The sequence below is a fragment of the Polistes canadensis genome, unplaced genomic scaffold (assembly GCF_001313835.1).
Source record: "Polistes canadensis isolate GaletaPanama2010 unplaced genomic scaffold, ASM131383v1 scaffold_73, whole genome shotgun sequence".
NCBI lineage: Eukaryota > Metazoa > Arthropoda > Insecta > Hymenoptera > Vespidae > Polistes > Polistes canadensis.
Window position 1 is genome coordinate 220,259 of NW_014569620.1, and position 8,364 is coordinate 228,622.

At 27.6% G+C, this 8,364-nt stretch overlaps 1 protein-coding gene across 3 annotated transcripts in view; it reads right to left on the reverse strand.

Annotated features, from left to right (window-relative positions):
• LOC106786409 (flocculation protein FLO11-like) overlaps positions 1–8,098 on the reverse strand; it is a 128,976-nt gene extending 120,878 nt beyond the window's left edge. For 2 of the 3 annotated variants that reach the window (XM_014747769.1, XM_014747766.1), the window contains exon 1: positions 7,684–8,073. The gene's annotated coding sequence lies outside the window, so the exon portion shown is untranslated. Of the gene's footprint in view, positions 1–7,683 lie in introns of all 3 variants that reach the window. The other variant, XM_014747767.1, reaches the window with a different exon arrangement.
• Positions 8,099–8,364: the final 266 nt, after the last annotated feature.

Below are 8,364 nucleotides of genomic sequence, written 5' to 3' on the forward strand. Positions count from 1 at the left end.
AAAACTGAACATTTAGTACATATTTTTCCAATATTTAGCATTTACCACTGGCTTAAGATTTTAAATCGTCCAATTAATTTAGTTGGAATTAAAATTGTTGTAATTAACGAGACCAACTCTTTTTTTTTTTCTTTTTTTTGTAAATCTTCTTCTTTGTTATCTTTTATTCTCTTCTTCTTTTCTTCTGCTCCCAGTCTGCTATTTTTCTCTCTCTCTCTTTCTCTCTCTTTCTTTGTAGACTATGAAAATGTCTACTTTTTCTTCTAGGTCATCGGCTAAAACGAGAAAAGCTTCAACGTTACCTTTAAAGTTTACCGATACTTCCAAACTTATTGAAAATTTAAGTATATATATGATGTAATGTGTTGTATGTGTGTGTCAGTGTGTATGTGTATCAATGTGTCTCATATTCTTGTGTTGTCTATCGTAAAGATAAATAGATTATAATGAAAAGAAGTAACGAATTGTAATTGTTCGATCCTACTACACAATTTTACTACGTTTTTGATACTTCCTTTTCTTTATCTTTGTTTTTGCACCTTTCTACGTAAAACGTCGATGCCAGACATTTTCATCATCCGTTAATTAAAGTCACTGAGTTGGAACGCTTGCATTACGTAAACAGACCATTACATTACAGAATAATTCTAAAGTAAATAATAGTTAAGCTCGTTTATACAAATTATAATTCGATAAATATATATGTACTTTTTGAACAATGGGGGAATGTGCTGATTGTCATAATCGAATACGTCCTTGCGCTTTGCAAGAGAGAATTATGTTCGAATTTCATTTTGTGTGTGCACATACTCTTTCATAAATAATAATTTCGTCACCTTTTGACCTTTCTATATATTTTACGAAAAAAAAAAATAATTATTTATTCGGCCTGATTCGAAGAAAGCGTTCAATAAATCTCCTTTATTTTGTTCTTCTTCTTTTTTTTCATTTATGAAAAAAAAAAAAACAAAAAAAGAAAAATTAAACTTTATCCATCATAAAAATTCATTCGCGTAATTGAAACCACAGCTTCGATATATATCTTTGTAAATATTCAATTCACAAATAGAGTTATGTGTAATATGATATTTTTTATTCTTAATTGTTTATAATCTTCAAGATATGTGAAAGAATTAATTATTTAAATAGATTTCAATACTTTTTCTTGTTATAAAAATAAAATCAAATGCGGATAATATTGAAAGGTAATCAATCATATCAAATATTGAGACTATGAGATATCTTTTCTTTATTGGATTTATTCAAATGTGATCATTGATTTGTATAAACTGACAAAAAAAAAATAAGAAAAACAAATGTTAAAAAAAGAAAGACAATAAAATTTGTACATTTAACAATTTAATTGTTTAAAATTTAAATTACTCGTATATGGGAGTAAACTCTTCTGAGATTTAAAAACCATTTTTTATTCGTTTTATGTGACATTCTTTGTTTTACTTCTAGTCCTACCTATATTTTTTGATATAAGTATGTATAAAAAGATTAATAACAAAAATTTCTTTGTATCCACGATAATTTTTTGTTTATGTTTATTTTATAATCAAATCGATATACAATGATATTTAAGTGGTTCCAATTACACACGGATAAACCTCGTATTAACTAAATGATTCTTTTATCGAAATTTTCTAACGAACAAAAAAATTACATTACATTTTTTTTTAACACATTAACATATATACTTTTTTTTTCCATATAACTATTTAGATTACCTTAACTTTCGATTAAAATGCTCTTACACGTTAATGTTTCTGTATGTATTTATATCTAATCTGATATTATCGCGATATTATTTCCATTTTTTGTTTTCTCCAAAACCTCTAAAGGTAATAAACGAAACGATAAAGAGAAAATGAAAACTAGAAAAAGTAACAAAATATAATATCGAATCAAAAGTTTCTTCGAATATTAATACGAAAAAATGATAAAATAAATTTATCTTATATTTTATAGTCCAATCTTACCCAAACGGTTTAAAATGATTCTAAAAACTTTCTTATTTATGAGATAATAAAATAATGGGGTGTGCAATGTAATAATATTTTGTTAAGTGTTTCTTAAAAAATGCGTTATAGCATTTTTTTTTTCTTCAATTTTCATAGAAAATTTACTCATTTTCTCGTTGATAATACCCATCGGTAGTTTGCATAACGGTAACCATCTAAGTTTTTAGCCAGCCCCAACATTTTTATCGTGACGATACAAAATAAGACATTTTTCAAGGTTTTTTTTTTTTTTTCGTACGAGTTAGGGGATTTGCGTTCGCGTAACACAGCCGCTAAAAAGTTTAAGCTTTACAACCGATACCGTGTTTTCATCTCTTTTTCCTCTTTTTTTTTCTTTTTTAACCAGTGATCGTTGCCGTTGCAGGAAAATCGTAAAACGTCTAGGAGGAGGCCGCCGAGCTTGGCAAGCTTAAAGGAACAGAAAAAAAAGTTATTGAATACTAGGCGAATGGAGGTTGCACTAGGTCGCCGATATTTTCCGATAATACGGGCCAGAATCTTCGATGATGCATACATACTACTCTTCTATTTCTATGCATATATATATATACACGTACGTGCATATCAGAACTCTTTGACAAATTTTTAACCAACTTTATCTCATCTCACTTATTTTCTTCTTCGATATGTATGTATTTACAATGATCGTCGTTCCTCTTTGAAATACCTTAACGTGAATATTCTAAATTGACGATAAACTTATTATTAATCGATTTATTTAAATATATATATATATATCGAAGAAGTAGTTAGCAATTTATTTCTTAATTGATTTCAAGCAATGAAATCAATGAATTATTCACGTGTAAAAAAATTACAAAATATAAAAATTATATATAAAATTAGTAAAATACGATAAAAAGTTTGTAATATTTATTTTACGTAACATTAATAACCATAAAAAAACAACTATAAAAAAATAATATATATTATATTATAACAATCCTATTAATTGTATCGATTTTGACAAGTAACATTAACATATTAATTGGAAATAAATAACGCAATACTGTTAGAATGATTTTTTTTCTTTTCTTTCAACGATTATTTTACTTTACTATTTTGTCCTCTCTCTTTCTCTCTCTCCCTCTCTCTCTCTCTCTTTTCTTTTTCTGTCTCTTTATCTATTCAACCCAACAGATCGAGTATTTGTTTAACAAACGTTTTCGAAACGAGGAACAATTAGAAATCGACTCGATTAAACGATCGTTTCGCAATTGCGTTCAAGTAACATCGTTAACGTTAACCCACGTACGTTTAATGAATAATTGAACGAAAACAAATACTAATACGTAGAGAAGGAGACAGATAGAGAGAGAAAGAGAGAGAAAGGAGAGAACTATCCTGTATAATATGCACTATACATAGCTGAGTGTATACACTCGTCATCATATGAGAGACTAATCATCCTACCATTCAATTTCTCGTGTTTATTGTCATCCATATTAATAGTCTTGTCAAGGTCGTGATAAAGAAGGTAGATATCAAATAGAAGTAACAGATTTAGCCATTAATTCGATACCTCTTTTCTTCACTAAATTAAATATTTATTTTTATAAAGTAATTAATATATTATTCGTGTTTTATTTTTTGTTATTATTTGAAATAGTCTCATCAATTATTTTCGACAACTATGGTCCATCTTTCAGGTAATTGTAAATTTTTATTTTTACTATATGTTCTTATTCTCCATAATGATCTTAAGTATAAATGGGCTGTTGAAATTATCTTTGAAAGGACTATGATTTATAGGGATTCAAATATGTATAGTTTCATTTAAAAAAAAATGATGATGAGCTTTGAATTTTATATACACTTTCAAACTGGGACAAAATTTTCCCCATAACACGACTAGCCCCACGAGAGTAAACAACTTTTCCTTTAAACATTTCTTCTTAATAAGTATTATGCAGGGTATCTCAATAGTAACTTCATCGAAAAATAAAAAGCAAAATAAAATATCAATATTTAACAAAAGCATTTATATTCTTTTATCAATTTGACTTCCTTGTTCTTAAAAATAAACTACAGGGAATAAATTTGTTATTAAATTATATCCACAAATACAAATACAATTTTCTAACTTTTATTTTTGTCAACGATTTTCTACAGTTCATTTGATTCGTATTATGAATTAGTTAATCTAACAATCAAAATTATAATCACACGTGTATATATTTATTTATTTAAATGCATATCAACTAAACAACTAATCCATTTACTCAATTAATTCAAAATCAATTATTCCAAAATTTGTTAGATCTATTTGACAATTTAAAATGAATTTTCTCTCGAAGTATTATCTATTAATTAATTATGTCTAACAATAGATTATTGAGCAATAATATGTTATAATGAAATGAAAAAGAAAATATAATAATAATAATAATTTAGAAAGATAATTTATTTTCAATAAATCAATCAAATTATTATTTTATTTTATTTTATATTATTATATTAAAATTTTTTAACATTATAATCGATACGACCTCGATACGAATATTCTTTTCTTATATGATCGATCTTTTCTTTCGGGAAATAGAACGTACATACTTAAATTCAAAAGGTGAACTAGAAAATGCATTTCTGATTATTTCTTTTTTTTTTTCACTTTTCATTATGATGAATTCAAACGAACAGACGGAATAATATGATCAATCAGCACGCATTAAATAAATTTTATGCTCATGTAAAAGAGAAGGCGGATTAGTTAAAACGAATTACAACGTGCAAATGAGAATCTCGTCTAACTCACCCTTCCTTCCCTTTTCTTTTTCTATTATTAATAACATTTTAATAACTTTTCGTAAAACTTCGTTGAATTTTATTATTTGATATTTTTTTTATAATCGTTTCTACGAATGGTTTTTATTTAATTTGATGACAATGACATCAATAATAATAATAATAATAATAATGATAATAATAAACACGGTGTGTTACTGATCCTCACACAAATATCATTGTTACGAAACATAATATACGCTCTTGGTACAACTTATCTATTATATTATTAAAATACGTAATAGATATATACAGCCTGGGTCAAAGTTATATTAACCGTTGCATAACACATTTGAATAATATAAGCGTCTTCATTATGGTGTCGTAACTTGTGATCGATATCGATAAATTTTACTATTAAAAAATTTATTACTAAACCATATACGTGTAAGTAATTAAGAAGGATTAAATTTATCACGTATTACGCGTTTTATTTATGCCATTTAATTCTACATAATAATAATGTAGAATTATTAAAAAAATAAAAAAAAGATATACAGTATATAGCACACACATGATTTAATTTTGTTAATACTAAAACTTTCAAAATTATTAAAAATCATTTTCCATTATTCGTTCTTTTTTTCTTTTTAAGTATCAATACATATAATACAACATATAAATATATTTTTGGAAAAAATATTTTCAAAATAACAATATACGATATAAATAAATATTTATTTCCCTTGAATATAAAATACTTTACGAATAAACAAATGATTGTAGTTTTACTGATAGAAATAACTAATTATAATAAATAATGATAATTATAATTTTAAAATAATAATCGTTTCGCGTATGATTTGTATTATTTCGAATGGAAAATTTGATAAAACTGCATTGGAATTAAGACCATCCAAGAAAAATAAAAAGTAAGAGAGAGAGGGGGATAGAGAGAGTTACGTAATTTCAAAGCGCAATAACTTTATTCGAACCGGCAAACTGATCAATGATAAGCGATTTCTTGGTGTTCGAGCGATAGGTTTTACCTTTCTCCGGAACACCTACGTTATCGTCAAAACCAACTGTGAATCTTGGCAATAGGAGCATAAACGATCATCATTGCGATCGATTTTACAAATTTATTGGCAACCTGAATTTCTCACCTAATCTCTCTCTCTCTCTCTCTCTCTCTCCCTCTGTCATATGTAGGTTGCATAATCAAAGTTTTATTTCTCTTTCTTCCTTGCATTCGTTCAAAAAATGCATAAAGAATCATTTCTTCTTCTTTACATACGTACTTAGGATTAGCCGAGTATTTTGCAAAAAAAAAAAAAAAAAAAAAAACGAGTTTTTGAGGTATTAAATCTTCTTCCCCCCCCTACCCCCCCCACCCCTATTCCTCCTCCTTCCATCATATCCTTCTTTTTCATTAAATGAATTAAAGTTAATGAAGACCTTTTTCTTTTATCTTTTTTTCACCGTGTTGACGAATAAACTACTACTATTACTATTACTACTACTATCACTACTACAACTACTACTACTACTACTCTATCGAGCTTAGTGAAAATCTGCGGAACGACTGCGCAGGCAGGTGAGTGCAGCTTCAACAACGAGGTGGTGCCATTCACCTCGGCCAACCTTTGTCCTACATTGCTGTTTTCAATCTTCTGCCCTATTTCCAAATCCGTCTTTCAATTGTAAAAAGGAATAAATATTACTGTGTGAAACAACCAGAATAGAAGGAGGTATCCGTTGCCAGCAAACAAGAAAATAAAGGAAAACGCAAAAGAGGAGAAGGACTTTGCCAATTTTTATCTTTTTTTTCTATTTTTTTTTTTTTTTTTTTTATTTTTTTTTTTTGACACATCTTCCAATAATACTAATTTAAAAATGAAACATTTTAATAATAATAATAAACATTTTTTAACGGAGAGAAAAATCAATTAGATTTCTAAAAATAGATTAATTTAATTAACTTCATGTGGAATAGGTATACNACCAGAATAGAAGGAGGTATCCGTTGCCAGCAAACAAGAAAATAAAGGAAAACGCAAAAGAGGAGAAGGACTTTGCCAATTTTTATCTTTTTTTTTTTTTTTTTTTTTTTTTTTTTTTATTTTTATTCTTTCTAACCACTTCCAATAATAGTAATATTAATAATAATAATAATAATAATAATAATAAACATTTTTTAACGGAGAGAAAAATCAATTAGATTTCTAAAAATAGATTAATTTAATTAACTTCATGTGGAATAGGTATACGATTCCTTTCGACTTTTATAATAGTAAATATTGTTGTAAATTAATGTAAAACGCCAATCAGTAAAGTGAATGCACTTGAACGATCACTGCGAAAGTATTACCCGACAAAACAAACGTATAAAACACACACACACATATCTATCTATCATATATAAATATAGATGACAATATATAAACATATATAAATATAGTATATATGCAATATATTATATAGACAATAGAAAATCAATGTAAATTATTATTCCGATATTTATAAATAACTATGTAAAATCGTTTATATTTTCAATGAATTGTTGTTATAATCAAATAAAGATCGCAGAGTATCGATTGACATTTAACCATAGCGGAGGATCGAACTGGAAGAGTCTAAATTCGGTGCGATCTCGCGATAAACGAATTTTCTCATTCCATCTCATAGGTCAAATACACAGATCTATTTTTTTTCCTTCTTCTTTTTGTCTACTATCCACCACCCCCCCCCTCCCCCACACCTCTAACTTTTTTATTACGAAATATGAAATGAAATTGAAATGAACAGAAAAACAAAAGATAATTTGAAATGATTATTTCTACATATTCCCCCATTGTATGCATTAACAATAAAATGACGTTTTAAGCGCGTTCTTTGAAAATACGCTTATTAGTAGTATCATCCTACTCACCCAGAGAGAAGACACCATGAAGTTGACCTCGAGCGCGGGTTGACTGACCCCCGTGCAACAACACTGCACTATTGATTGCGAGTCCACGTGGGTTCTATGCACATATTTAACGGTTAAACGAAATATGATAAAACACGTTTCAATAGATAATTTATTTCGGATTTCCTTTGTCTATTGTTATTATTCTTTTTCTTATTTTTATTCTTATTCTTATTCTTCTCCTTCTTCTCCTTCTTCTTCTTCTTCTTCTTCTTCTTCTTGTATTAGGTATTACTTATAATATAAGGTGTTTTTATCTCTGTCTTTATTCGTTCGCTTTTACAGTGATTTTCAGTGTCCTCGAACAAACGCGTATCTTGTATGACATGGCTCACGTGTGCCGCCAAACTCACCACCACCGCGAAAATTTCCCAAACCAAAGTCGATAAGTCATAGAACAAGCGTTACGTAGAAAAATTCACCCTTCTAACCAACCCTCGTAGATGGCATTATAATCGTATCCCTTTCCCTTTTCTCATTCTATCTCGTTGGCAAAACTATTTCCGCGAATTTTGAACGATCAATTATTATAAGTCAATTGAAATCTAATTGCGAGTTAAAGTCCATATTTTATTGGATATATTTTTCTTGTTTTTTCTTGTTAATTTTAATAATACAAATGTTATATTTTATTTTTAAGTT